Source organism: Glycine max, chromosome 1, assembly GCF_000004515.6.
Source record: "Glycine max cultivar Williams 82 chromosome 1, Glycine_max_v4.0, whole genome shotgun sequence".
Lineage (NCBI taxonomy): Eukaryota > Viridiplantae > Streptophyta > Magnoliopsida > Fabales > Fabaceae > Glycine > Glycine max.
The window spans coordinates 31,912,643-31,923,540 of NC_016088.4; positions in this window are offsets into that span (position 1 = coordinate 31,912,643).

The following is a 10,898-nucleotide window of genomic DNA, read 5'->3' on the forward strand; positions in this document are numbered from 1 at the left end:
AATAATACCTTCAAACCTAATAATTTTAAAAAATATTTTTCTTCTCTTTTATAAATATTAAGAAGATATTTTGGAATATATTTAAAAAGAAAAAACTAAAACTAAAAACGAGCACTGCTTCAAATAAATTGATTTAGGAGTTAAAAAAAGGGATAAATAATCAAATTCAGTCCTGAAAGTGTGATGTGGTTACAAATTAATCATTGAAAAAAGAGTAAATCACACTCGTACCCCCTGTGTTTTTTTCCAAATTACACCCGACATTCCTCCTATTTGACACCCTACATAAAAAGACCCTTTAATTGTTTAGCTCACATTACCCCCTCCCTCCTAAAAACCATTTAATAATTTAACAGTAAGTAGGCACATGCTGGTCACATGACTTTTAATGAAAATTTATGTCTAAAATACCCTCATCTTCTTCCTCACACATGCACCCCCTGTGTTTTATTCCAAATTGTACCCGACACCCCTCCTTTTTTGCACCCTACAAAAAATCCCTTAATTGTTTAGCTCACATTACACCCAGACTCCCTCCCTCCTAAACACCGATTAATAATTTAATAGAAAGTAGACACATGCTGGTTACATGACTTTTAATGAAAATTTATGTCTAAGATACCCTTATCTTCTTCCTCTTAACTCTATAAAAGACATGACACCACTTTCAACCTGAAAATATTTTAACACTCTTTATTCTTTTTCTTTTTTCTCTAATTGGACCTGAACCTAGCTTTTTGTTGGACGTGAACCCACCTTGTTGGTACACATGTGTTAACACCCTTTCTTCTTTTTTTTTTTTAGTTTAATTTTTTTGGTGTGTGTTGGGTCGTTTGGTTGCTACGTTTTTGTTGGACGTGTTCCCAACAATGCCTATTGATTGAATATGGTCATTTGCTTCAAATTTTAGTGTTTTTCTCCTGCATTTGTGTTTTTAACTCCTTTCTTTGGAATATTTATTATTGATAGCTAGGTGTTTGATATAATGTCTCAATCAAGAGCTGCATCTTCTTCAAGTGTTAGCAACAATGAAGTAAGAGTCAAATATTAAAGGAAAAAATGTTATTGCCTTAAGAAAGGTCTATTCACAGGGTCAATTGCTAATTTGTTATTGAGTATTTAACAAAGATGTTAGGGCAATTTTGTTTGCTCACATATTTCAATTGAAGTTGGTTAACGGCGTTAATAGAAGAGAGGTAAAAATAATATAAAAAAGGGAGGGGTATCAAGTGCAATTTGATAAAAACACAGGGATGCAAGTGTAACAAAGATGTTAGGGTAATTTTGTCTGCTCACATATTTCAATTGACGTTAGTTAATGATATTAACTAAAAAAGTGTAAAAGTAATGTGAAAAAAGGGAGGGGTATCGAGTGCAGTTTTAGAAAAACATAAGGGGTGCGAGTGTAATTTACTCTTGAAATAAAATAAAAATTTAGTAGGACCTAAATTTTCAAAAAGTGCAACAAATTAATCATGTTGTGCAACTGTTTTGTCATTAAGTTATAATGTTTAAGGATCAATTTAATAATAAATTATATTTTTCGCTTTTTGCAAATTCTAGAATTAAATTTGAATTTTTTTTATGTTTGAAAGATGAATTTAGGGTCAAAGTGTATGGTGATTATTTGAACCACAATTACCGAGTGGCATGTTCTTTTCATTGAAAGCCACATGAAACTACGGAACACATGGTTGTTATTATTAATTGAGCTTTGATTTTACTATTGGACAAGTGGCCTCAATAACTTAAGAGAGGGGGTGAATTAAGTTTCAAAATTTCCCACAAACAAACTTTTAACCCCCTTCTAAATGATAGGCTCAGAATGTAGAAGAAGAAGAAGTAATCAATTTAACAATGTTCTTTTAAATGCACAAGACAAACTAAACTACAACAAAATAACTAAGATAAGGGAAGAAAGAAATGCAAACTCAGTTTTATACTGGTTAGGCCACGCCCTGTGCCTACGTCCAGTCCTTAAGTAACCCACTTGAGATTTCCACTAACTTTGTAAATCCCTTTACAACTTCTGAACCACCCAGGGATACCATTCCCTTGTGTTCAGGAAACTTTACAAATCAAGAGACTCATTGTCTCTTGATTAACAATAGTTTGCTTTGAAGTACAGAAGAATGTTTCTCTCTCTTTTAGAGAAGAATGATACAAGTTGAAGAACTTAGAGGAATTTCTCTCTTTTAGAGATGATAATACAATTTGAAGTTCCTAGATGAACTCTCAATAGATTTGCAAGTGTTTGCCCAAGAGTTGTCGAGAGAGCATTTGGCAATGAAGTTCTCTTCGAATATCTCTCTCTTGCTTTTCAAAGTCAGACACACATATATATAGGCCCTTCGTGCCTTTTCAAATTGCCCTTCGTGTCTTTTCAAAATGGTTTGAAGAGATGTGTCTTTTCAAAAAGCTTTTTCTGAAATTCTTCACTAGTAATCGATTACAGGATTCTGGTAATCGATTACACAGTTATATTTTGAAGGGTCATGACTTTTCAAATTGAATTTCTAGAGTTCCGTTGCTGGTAATCGATTACACATCAATGGTAATCGATTACAACTTTTAAATTCAAATTTCAAAACCCTTCTAAAAGCTATTTTTTCAAAATTGTCTTCTGGTAATCGATTACACTGTCTGGTAATCGATTACCTCAGCCTTGGATGTCTTGGAAACACTTTGTTTTGAGGCAAAGCTTGATCTTGAATTAATCTTGAAGCAACCTTGTATTAATTTTAAAGCAATACTTAACCTTCGAATGTTTGTTGAAGTAATCTTGAACGCAACCTTGTTTGATTATTCTTTGGCATCACCAAAATCATGTATTCATACATTCACATTTACCACCCGTCTGTGAGGAACGTCTTGTCTTTTTTCCTTTTTTATTGATATTTTGATGTCTTCTTATCACCGTCCATTTTTTACCAGTCGATAGCTGCCAATCGAAGATAGAACCATTAACATATTTTGATTATGAGAAGGATGACCATAAAACTTATTATTAAGTAATATTTATTATTTAATGGATAAAAATATATTATATTATTATAATCTTTAAAATAAATTTTAATTAAAAAAATCATTATATTATTATACTCCACTAAGCTTAGAATTCTTAAGTAATTACATAATCGAACTCAAACAATTGAGGACTGTTCAACCTCTAATGTTATAGACAATAACAACATTAGAGGTGTAATCCTTAGATTAAGGAAATGTTGTCAAATAATGAAGAATTATCACTACATTAACTATAAGATAAATACTATGGATCCTAAGACTGGTTAATATTTGTATATAAAATGTGACATTTTTTAGGTAAATGAATTGTTCTTTCTCATTTATTATTTATTATATTGACTGATATCTGACTTGAAACCCATCTCCTCCTGTGCATGACATAGAACAATTGAAGGAGACAAAAACGAATGGATAAAGCTCAACATAAGGGAAAATTACAATCGTACCCTTGGACATGTACAATTACATAACTATAATATTCTCACTCTCTCTCTCATTTCTCTATTGCGTATTATTATTAATAAACAAAATATGAATACAATAATAATCATTTTAAGACTCAAATATGTTTTTATTTTTTATATGATCAACTTTTTTCATTTTTTAATTTTTTGTTAAGATATTATTTTAAACTTTAACATTTAAATACCTTTTTGGATAAAAAAAAATGGGTCAAAAATTCATTAACTACGCACAATTATGTAAATTTTTATAACACACACACATAAGTACATAAAGATTATTTATTTCTCGATAAATATATGAAAATTTTTAACTATAGGTGAAAGGGTGAGAACTTAGTTACAAAAGCCATTCCTTTGTTCAAAATCAATGAAACATCCATGAGAGTTTGTATACTAAATAACATGAGTTCGCATAGGAAATATGTATTTCATATCTTTTTAGGTTTAATTGTTTTAGGACAATCAACTCCAACTATTCGCTTATCATTTCTTAGAGGTTGTCCCCTTCTAGTTATTTCAGGACCTTCAACTCATTTAATCATGCGTCTATCATTTCTTGGCAGCTAGATATGCCTATTCATATGGAACGGAATTATGTTGAAACATAATCATTAGGATCAAAAAAGGAACATGAACAATGAAGCACTACAAGGACTTGGTGGACAAATGACAAGGGCATGTGCTAAGAAAGCAAAGGAAGCCTTAAACAAAATGGTGGCAACTTCAATTGAAGAAAAATCACATCTAAAAAGATAGAATCCCAAATTGGTCAACTGCTTAATTCAACTTGAGGAATATAGATGATGGACTGATTTGCATAACAAGGTCTGTGAAGATGTCTATTTTTTATTAAATAAAGTTGTAATAAAATGTTTGGACTACACTACTTTGTTTTAGCACATAGGCCCAAAACATTTGGTTATTTTCTTTATTTTACATTATGTGGGCTGCATTAGAATAATATTAAAATAAGACATAAATATGAGTGATTGTTGGAATATTTTTGTGTCTATTGAGTGGCTTACATGCTAATTAAATGAGCCAATTAATTGGGATAATTATTACCAATAGTTAATAGGAGTTACATAAGCCTCTTGGTATGCCTTAGGACAACTATATGTATCTCCTATTTTGTGAATGAAAATTAGAATTCATATTACAAGTTATCCATTGTGAGTGAGATTAGTTCTCTTAGGTTCTTTTAAGAATCTCTAAACTTATCAAGGGTGCTTATCTTATGGTGTTTGTAGGCTTATCAATCCTTGGATTGCGGTGCCTTCCAATTCTAGTTCATTTATTTTTGTTCCCAATTTTTTGTTGAATCAAACCCTAACCCTCAAATTCCTAATTTTTTTCTCAACTTAGATCGTATCTCTCAAAATACTTGGTTTTTTTTTTTGTGATTCTTGAGTTTATCATATAGTTCAGAAAGTTCTTTTCTCCTCATTTTGGAAACACTCAATTTTAAGGTGTAAAATGTGAGATTGGGTCATTTGTTAACAAGACATGCTGGAGGCTGAATTTTGGGCATATATTCCATTCCTAAATGATCTAATCATCCACTTTTAATGGAAGTTCTTATCACTTGGCAATCAGAGCTCAGTTCTAGGATTGGAGTTGAGTTAAAATTTCTCCATTCTATTCTCCAATTTCTGGTCACACAATTGGTAACTCTAAACCCCTAAATTATAATTGTGCAATTCTATATTAGCCTTTGTGTTTGTTCCTAATTTGTACTTCCAATCTCTTTGTTGTTTGTTTTCTTCAATTTTATTTTCAGTTCATACATTTTTGCATTTGTATTCTTGGTGTTCATCCTTGTTCATGAACTTTAATCCTTTCAATTCATGTTCCTTGAGTAGTATGTTGGTACTGTGTTAAGTAACAACTTGTTTTGTTGGGAATTCAATCTAGTTTCATTCTCAATTACTCCATTTCAGAGTTGCATCCTAAATTACAAATTCCATTTATTGCAGGTAGCATATGTTAAAAAAAAGAGTGCTTGTTGTTGATAGTTTATTTGTTGCAATAAGGTTGAATTAAAAAGAAGAAGAAAAGTATAAAGAAAAAAAGAGTTCCGAGTAAAAATACAACAGCTTGTTATTTAAGTTCACTAACACACTAGTTTAAATCAAGTCCTAAGAGTCTTCCTTGAATCTTTCCTCCAATTTTTTTTGCTTTGTTTGTCTTCTTCGATATCTTTTCAATCAGTGTTGGGTGTCATCTCGATTTATTTAAGTTTATGATTGTACTCTTTTGTGTTCTTGGAGATTCTATTAAGAAATTAAAGAGAGTCATTGAGTGGTAAAAGGAAAAAGAACACATTATACAAAAGCCTACTAGGGAGCTATAAACATGAGTGGTATGTAACAACTTGAAATTTTGATAACTAAAAATAGATGTTTGATATATTTCTTGTATTATTTAATTACTTGATTAATTTGGATTATTTGAAGTGTTATGTGAATTATCCTTGTGCAACTGCTTGGTTTGGATGTTACGTTATGTGGAGTTTGATTGATCTGTGTTGGAACTGTGTGATTCTAAAATTGACCCAAAACCTATTTTGATAAAACCATGATCTAGGACTCATTAACTTTTGGATCACCTTCAAACTTGAACTGTAGGCTCGCAATCCATGGCTGCATGTTTTGACCATCAGGATTTATAAAATAACATCTAAAGTGTGAGATATGACCTTTGCACAAAAGCAGTGAAATATGTTGGAGCACCTTGGAGATTTGTTGACAGCTCGGTTACCGACACCAGCTCGCTTAGCAACGCCAACTCGCTAAGCACAATTCCACCTAGAGAAAATATTTCACTCAGTGACACCAGCTTGCTAAGCGCAATTTCAGCTAGAGGAGAAATTGCGCTTAGCACAAATGTCTCACTTAGCGGAAACTTTCTGTGAGTTTAAGTTAAATTTTGCTTAGTGACACTAGCTCTCTAAGTGAGTCTTGCAGGTTATAAATACTTTTATCTGTGTGGAAAACATGATTTTTCACCACTTTTCTCCCCAAACTCTCACCCAAACCCTAAACCCACCTCTTCCTTCACCCACAGCCACCGGCGACCACCACAAGCTGCCACCACTTGCCTCCAGACCACCGCATGGAGTGGAAGCCTTTGATTGGAGTTGAATCTTCAAAACCCAACTAGTGGATTCGGTAACGAAACCTCCCGACCATCGCTTTGCAATTTCTTCGAGGTATCAATGATTTTTATGCCTTCTCCTAGTTAGATTGAGCCTCTCATTGCATCTCTTGTGATTTGGTTACCGTTATTGGATGTTTTTATGTTTCCTTTGAAAAAACCTTGAAAATGAGACATTGTAAAAGTTGCATTTCTATAAAAAAAATTGATTTTGCTTTTGTGACCTTTGCTGAACTCGGATCACATTGACATGATTGGAATTTCAAAATGACGTCTCTTTGATGTGGACCCCAAAAACACCATTTTAGACTTTCTAAAAATTGAATTGGTATTTGACCCCGAATGTGTGACCCTGTCTTTGAAAATCTATACTGAATTGTCTTTGATTTGATATATAGAGCTCTGTGATTGGACCAGTGTATGTGAACCTAATAGATCTTAAAACAACGTTGCGAGGAGCCAACGGGAGGATATAGATAGGTGAGGGGAGTTTATGGCTTGTTTATAACTTTTGATTCCATAGTTGGGGTTTGGGAACCCAATTATGGGGTTGTATGTTTGTCCTTATCGCATGTTGGTTTTCAAGGAGAAACTGTGTTTTAAACTAATGGGATGTGATATATTTGTTATTGATAAATATAATTGTGAATGATGTTGTTGTTGTATCAATTGGAATTTTTGGGAAAAGTCTTAATTACAGAGGAGACTCTGTCCAAAATTTTATATATGTCCTCTTTATTACTTTTATTAAATTTTAAATGGGCTCAAGATTTTTTTTGTATACTATAGTTCTTCTCTTTAATTTAGAATTTCCCGTAAAATATCAGTCTTGTTATATTATGAATTATTATTATATGTGATTTATGTTGTTTGAAGACCTGAGGAATGTGAATCTCGGGCATGGGTGTGTGTGTGTGTGTGTGTGTGTGTGTGTGTGTGGAATGTGATTGCTTGTGATGTTGATGACATTAAGAAGAGATGATGTTGATGTTGATGATGTCATTGAGAAGAATACATGTTGTGTATGTACATGGGGGGTATAGTGACCTTGTCTGAATATCCCTGAAGAAGGAAGGGGATTGGTTTAAAAATTATAAGCGTTCCTTGATAAGGAAAGGGATTGTTTAAAAAATTTAACTATACAAGGTCAGTGTATTGTTGGAGCCCATGTTTCATACTGCATAATTGTGTGGAAATAGTATAAACTTGTCAGTAAGTACGCGTGGTTCTTCATGAGGAAAAATCCTAGTACTTAGGGGGTATTCCACTCAGTTTGGAACTTCCTTGAGACTTGTCCAACAACGTGAAAATACGTGTTTTACCTCCTTCTCTCTCTAAACTTTCGCCCAAAACCCTAACACTTCCTCCTCCACCGCCCATGACCATCGATGCCCACCACAAGCCACCGTTGCTTGTCGTTGGACCACTGCATGGAGAGGAACGCTTTAATAGAAGCGTAATACTCAGAATTAACCTCAAGGATTCGATAAAGAAACAAGCTCGCAACCCTCTCTTTCGTGTTTTCTTTGAGGTAACCTTGACTTTTATGCCTTTCTCCTAGGTAGTTTGAGCCTTTCTTGGTATCTCTTGTGATTTTGGCACCGTAATAGGATTTTTTACACTTCCTTTGAAAATGAGACGTTGTAAAAGATACCATTTTCTTACATTGATGTTGTTTTTGTGACCTTCGTTGAACCCTGATCACATTGGTGTGATCAAAATTTCAAAATGATGTCTCTTTGTAGTAGAACCTGAAACATCCCTTAGCCCTTTTTATTTTGATAAGCGTATTTGACCCCGAATTTTGATATTAACCTTGTTTTTGAAATCTATACTACATTGCCTTCGATTTGGTATATAGAACTCTGCATTTGGACCAACGAACATAAATGTGAGAGGCCTTTGAGCGACGTAGAGAGGAGCTGATAGAGAGCTCAAGATAGTTGAGGGTAGTTTATTATAATTTATGACTTTGATGCCATAATTGGGGTTAGGGAACCCAATTATGGGAATGTATGTTTGTCCTCGTGCATGTCGGTTTTCAAGAATGACAATGTTTTTGGCTAATGGGATGTGATATAGCTGTTATTGATAAATGACATTATCATTTTATTGGACTTATGTTGTCTGAATACTTGGGGAGTGTGAATCTTAAGCATAAAATTTATATGTATGTGTTGAATGTGATTACTAGTGATGTTGTTATTGATGATAATATTGATATGAGATAATGTTGTTATTGTTGATAATGTCATTAAGATAAGATGATGTTGATGTTGATAATGTCATTGAGATGAGATGATGTAGATATTGAGAATGTCATTGAGATGAGATGTTGTTGATGTTGATAATGTCATTGTGATGATGTATGTTGTGTATGTACATGGTGGGTGCAGTGACCAAGTTGAATATCCCCGATGGGGGAAATAGTGTGGTTAAAGAGTTTTAAGCATCTCCGGAATGAATGGGTGGCTTAGAAACTTTCATTATCCACGGTTAGTGCATTGATGGTGCCCATGTGTCATACTTCATACTGCATGGAAATAGTATATATTTTTTCAGTAAGTACTTGTAGTTTTTCATGAGGGAAAATACTTGTACTTAGGGCATGTCACTTGGTTTGGAGCTCCCTTGTGACTCGGCCTGATCACCATGTGGGGGGCTGAGTTGCTTGTGCATGATAGAGTGACCACGACACTTGTTGTCTAGTCCTCCTAAGTGTGAGTGTCGCGTGGACATGCTTAGGCTATTTCCTGATGAATGGTACCACATTGCATTTGAGAGTTGAGGTCAGGTGCATGCATCATATTAAGCATGATTGATTGGAATTATGGAAAAGTTGATGACTAGTTGTAAAGTGTATGTTGGACTAATGGATATTTGTGTATGATTATGGTATTTGTTATTGTTTTCTTGCTAATCATGGTCATTTGATGTTTGTTGATTTCTTTTATAATAAGCTTACCATTGCAATTTTGTATCGTGTGGTTGGTACTTGTGATGATCGCGAACCTTCGTTCGTAGGAGTAGATGAACAACAATAGATGATGTCAAGGGAGATTCCTTTTGTGGAAGTTGCCAAACCGACGTGATGTCAAGGGGGATTATTTTGACAGAGAGTTGTGTTTTGTTATAAACTCCTCCGTAATGGTTCCATTTTTTTTTTATTTGGGCATGTAAATCTGAAATTTAGATTCATGTAAAAATTAAATTATTTTTTTCATGTAAATGGTGTATAATGGTTTAAGATATACATACACACACACATACACACACACACACACACACACACACACACACGTATATGTGTGTGTGTGTTTATTTAATTTTTTGTGTATTTTTTGGTGAATGTATATCGCGAAAAATTTACTCTTATTTTCATAATCAAATTAATGGAGATTTCATTTAAAAATTAAAATTACACATTTTAGAGTTAGTGATATCATAGCGATGAGACGGGTTGTTATAGTTTGCATGCCACAACTATACAAAAGATAAAAAGATAAAGGTGGCATCCATGGAGTTCATTGACTATGCTTTTATTTTGTGGGACCAAGTACAAAAATAGAGGGCAAGATTTGGAGAACCCTTGGTGAATAGTTGGGAGAAGATGAAATTATTAATGTGAAGCTTTGTTCATTCTCATCATCATAGATCTTCACTACAAGCTTCAAAGGCTCACTCAAGGTAATAAGAGTGTAGATGAGTACTATAAAGAGATGGAGGTGTCCTTGATTAAAGGCAATTTAGTGAAGATCGAGAGGCTACTATGGCATGTTTCTTATATGGGTTGAATAGTGATATAAGGGATGTTATAGAGTTGTAGAATTATGTGGAGTTGAAGAACTTAGTACATCAAGTTGCTAAGGTAGAACAACAATTCAAGAGGAAGGACAGAGATAAGAATAAGTGAGGTACTTCTTCAAGCAATTCTATTGCTGCACCTCAAAGGGCTAAAATTAAGTCCAATGAGTCCCCTAAAAAAGACAAGGAGTAATGAGGTAAAATGCTTCAAGTGTTTAGGGAGAGGTCACATAGCTATGTAGTGTCCAACTAAGAAAATTATGTTACTTAAGGATGATTGGGAGATTAGTAATGAATCCTCATCAAATTCTGCTCCACCTAGTGATGAAGAGTAGTATGAAGATAAAAATGGAGCAAAATGAGATTTTTTCATGGTACAAAGGTTGTTAGTTAGCCAGGCAAACAAAAGAGTTGGATGAAAACCAAAGGGAAAATATTTTCCACACA